Source organism: Pyxicephalus adspersus, chromosome 10 (genome assembly GCF_032062135.1).
Source record: "Pyxicephalus adspersus chromosome 10, UCB_Pads_2.0, whole genome shotgun sequence".
NCBI classification, from domain to species: Eukaryota; Metazoa; Chordata; class Amphibia; order Anura; family Pyxicephalidae; genus Pyxicephalus; species Pyxicephalus adspersus.
In genome coordinates, this window is record NC_092867.1 from 33,888,964 (window position 1) to 33,893,684 (window position 4,721).

The following is a 4,721-nucleotide window of genomic DNA, read 5'->3' on the forward strand; positions in this document are numbered from 1 at the left end:
ATTATCACAAGCCATATGTTAAAAAAAAGCAAAGAAAAAAATATTTTTACATAAAGCATACATTTTTTACATAAACAACCCTAACCTATACTTTAGCAAGGCCAAAATGCACAAACCTGTCACTGTGTAGGAGTACATAAAAGACAGACAGAGAAGGCTGCTCACCCTGAAAAGGGAAGTACACCAAAGAAGGAAAACCTATGTTCCTCTATGCGCTCACCTAGGCTTCATTCATCTTTATCCACTTTTCAAGACCCCAAATTTTACCCACTGCCTTCAGAATATAATTTCTCACCAACTCAACAGGAATGATATTTCTACATATGCATACCTGACATCATGTATTCCAAGTGTAATATCAGAGCACTGCACTTACTATAAAAGTTATTCTCGAACGGTTCTACTTGAATACTTCCACTCTGCATAACTCATACGACTGAGCCAAGAAATACCTAGAGCCCACCCATTTGTAAACTTCTACATTGAAGGGATATTCAAGCAGAAAGTGCTCCATGGTCTCTTCTGATTCTCTACATTTTGGTCTCAAGCACACACAGTCATTTGAGGGCTGGTGCTGATAAATCTTCAAGTAAAGTTTACTATGAAAGGCGAGCCAAGTCAGGTCCCTAAACTACATGGGAATCCTTTCCACATTTATTTATCTCAGCTTCTCCCTCAAAACTAGATTTTGGCAATTCTTTAAGTTCAATGACCCATCAAAGAATGAATATAGGACTTTAATTTCCTCCACTGTGATCTGCCATTTCTTTAGTATTTTCAGGCTCAGGGTAACATAAGCAGCTGTATATCCTAGTGTACAGGGAAGCTGGCAAAAGACGGACAAAGCTGACATACAAGAATATCAGAACCAGGTAAGTTTTTATCACAGCAACTCTTATTCTGTATGACATTCTCTAATTCTTCCAATTTACCATTTTGGCATTTGCAATTTTCAGCTTATTTTCCCAATTTAGTAGGTTTTAATCAACTGGCCCAAACTGAATTCCCAAAATTTTAACTTTCTTTGGAGGTTCTGGGAAGGTATCCAGGAGATCAAACCTCTTACCTTCCCTGCCCAACTCCACACTTGTCGTGGTTGGTCTTAGAACCCGAGGCCTCTACATACAGTTCAGTCTCTGAAACTACCACCTTCTCCTCATCTATCTCAGAGATATTCATAGATACATCAACACCATAGTCAACTACTCCTATTTCTTTCATAAAACCTCACATTTTTAAGTATTATGACTAATCTATACTAAATTGGTTTTAATGAAGACTACAACTATCACATATTTTTAATATATGAGTGTGTGACAACATTATTATCTCACCTATCTAGGCACAGCCAAAACCTTATTGTATTCTGTATATAATTATTGAATGATTACCACCAAAAGTAAGTGGTTAACTTATTTATCTATTTATCGTGATAAACAATAGCCATCTTAAAGATAAACCACCCTCTCTCAAAGCATTTTGGATTTTCTTACAATATAGCCCCTATGTCAATCATTCTCTGGTAACTATGTATATATAGAACCCGGCTTTGTATTTTTCGCTTCCATTTTGTCAATATCAGCCAACCGGTAGTCCATGAGAAGATTTTAGTGGACCATGTCTCCGGTACAGATTGTAGGCTCAGGGCGGTGGGTGGGCTGTGTCCCTTGTGGCTCAGACCTGCAATGGGAGAGAAGGGAGGTTCTGGCATTATGACATCAGGGGAACTTTCTTCCCTTTTGTGTGACACACGGCTCCTTGTCTGTCCGTGCATTTAGTGGTCCGTAGGTCCGAAAAGGTTGGTGGCTACTGGTCTATATGGTACAATGTTTTATATAGATTGTTTTACTTGATTTAATGCACCAAACAATCGCCGGCTCAATAAGCGTTTCCTAAGACTTGATTCTTTACATAATATAAAAGTCATTTTTTTTATTCAGCCAAAGAAAATTGTTGCAATTCAGCCGCATAAGCACCTTATATCAGCTACTAATTACCTAATAGTGCATTAAAGAATCAGGTGCCAAGTAATACCAAAAAAGTGTTCAGAGAATTCACACCCTTTCTGTTTGCTTCTGGAGCCAACTCCCTGAAGTAATCTTGTAGTAGGCTGAGTTACTGGCTTTTAAAAATATGCTATCCTGTAAACATAAGGAGTTTTATATAAAACTGCAGACATATTTAATTGTTTTAAAGCATGACACTGCAAAAATTGTGATAAACCTTCAATTTAAAACCTAACTCTGAAATTAAAACGTTAGAAAATTAAAAGCACCATACCAGAAAGTAGACATGCAAAAAAAATGGCTTATGCACAGAGAGAAAAGTATATACCAGCGAACATCTTGGCTAATTACCCAAAGGCAGCCAGAATCTGTGAAATTTTGCAAGTAAAAATCCAAATATTTATCAGATATATATTTTTGTCTAGGCATCAATATATATTTTTTTCAGTTTCTCTAGCATGTACAGTTGAAAGAAAAAAGGTAATTGTAAGTGAACCTGAAACTTTGACATTTGATATTTTTTTCTAAAACATCAGATCCTCTGTTTAATAACAAGAAAAAAAGTGGATCATTCAGTACAAATCTCCACACTAAGAGCACTGATATGGAAAATGACTTAGTTTGAAGAGAGAAAATGATTGAAAACATTGAAAGAGAGATGGCTCTCTTTGCTACAAAGGATAATAATTTGACCCAAATGCTTTTAGAAATTGTCTTTTTATTATAAAAATTAAATCAGTACATTGTTAAATTTTCTTTGAAATTTTACTTTGAAATGGTAATAAAGTAGGTTTCAAAATTTCCCTGGACTTCAACAATATGAGTGCAAGTTTCCAAAACAATAAGTTTGTTGGCAATGCAGCTGTGTTTGTTCATGGGCACCAACCCAGTGTGTCATTCATAGCTACCCATAGGCATTTGCACAGTTGCCCATTTAGGTACAAAGATGACTGCAATTTAGGTAGAGGATTTTCTCAGATCTCTCCTTTTGCTGAACTAGACTTTGGTAGTAAGGGTGTTCAGAAAACTCACCTTCAATAGTGATAAAGATGGTGGATTGTCTCCAGTGGCCTGAGCAATCATAGTTTTTTATTACCACCTGCTCCCTCCTTCCCCTTGTTCTTCACTTTCTATTACGCTCTGGTTAGTGATGCTGAGTACAAGGGTCCAGTACCCACAATGGGCATGTAATATATTATTGCAATGATGGCTAGCATCATTCATTGTCCATTGCTACTGTCATTGTCTGGCAATGGATGACTGCTCAGAATGACTAACCAATATCTTGAATTCAGCTTGGTATTTACACTACGGTATGTAAAGAAATTAAAACACAATTATTATGTTATACATATAACAATTGGGGTAAACATAATTTTCCATGTTTTCCTGCAATACCACCATTCCCCTTTTGCTGATAGCTAAGTAAAAGATTTTGTTATTCACATTAAAGTGTACTGGTTGGAATCCTTATCATAAATTCTTTAAATTGGTGTTGAGTTTAGATTGGTGGCTTTGATATTAAAAAGGGGACAAGACAGATGCTTTGACATTTGTACAAAGTGGTATCTTGATTCTATGTGCCTGATTTATTAAAGCTCTCCAAGACTGGAGAAGATAGATCAGAAAATCTGGGTGATCCAGCAAACATTGAATGTTTTTAAGAAATCCATTCCAGGTTTGCTGGATCACCCATGATAGTCTATCTTCTCCAGTCTTTGAGAGCTTTGATAAATCAGGCCCTATATCTCAGCTCCTCAACAAGAAAAGTTATCTGCTCTGTATCGGAAAAAAGTTTTGTGAAGAATCATTAATATGTCTGACATTTACAACATTCAGTCATCTTTACATCACATTTAGTTTTTTTTTCTGCTGCAAATTCCAATATTCAAGTGAATATTTTTCATGTATTTTTATTTTAGAATGTAATCTATTCCATCTAATTTATATTGTTGTGTGTCTGATCCTTCTCACAAGGATTCTATCTATAATTCTTCGATTTTGTTTTGTCTTTCAGAACAGTATTAGCTTGAATTATTATTTTAATTTCTCCTAAATTTTATTATATGCATTTTGTCTACATTTTAATTCTTTTTTTTACCCTAGATAACTGCAGACAGAGTTGGGTGTCCATACTTCTGTGCTGAAATAAACTCCTGCCAGCCACAAACAACAAAAAAAAACATTCTAATGTTGGCAAAGTTAAAAAAATTCCAACCATAATAAAATTATAATGTTTGTAAGATTTATAGTCTTTTTATTATATCTCTAAAACCTTTGTTTTACAAATTTAATTTAGGTTGTACTTTATGGCACTGTAAGAAAACACCAGACATTGCTTGTTTTCCTGTCTGTAATTGCAATGTAAGACAGTTTGAGTATTCAAATGTTATATAACACCTGCATTGGCATATTTTTTCCCCAAAAACATAATAAAAATAGTGAAGCAAAAATTTGTGTCTGGAACAGTTTACGTTTAGACTGCAGGTAGATATTAAGCACAACTATATACACTTGTCTATAAATTTCCATATTACCTTGTACACATTGTGCTTTGCTTTGACATTAAAAGCTATATGAATCATTTTCATGAAAGGGCACATGTGCTTGTTTAGGTTTGTTTTGGATAATATATTCTTAGATTTCTCTATAAATAGCAAAATAGAAGAACACAAACTTGTGTATAGAAATGAAGAGGTAGCAGTAGCTTTTTAC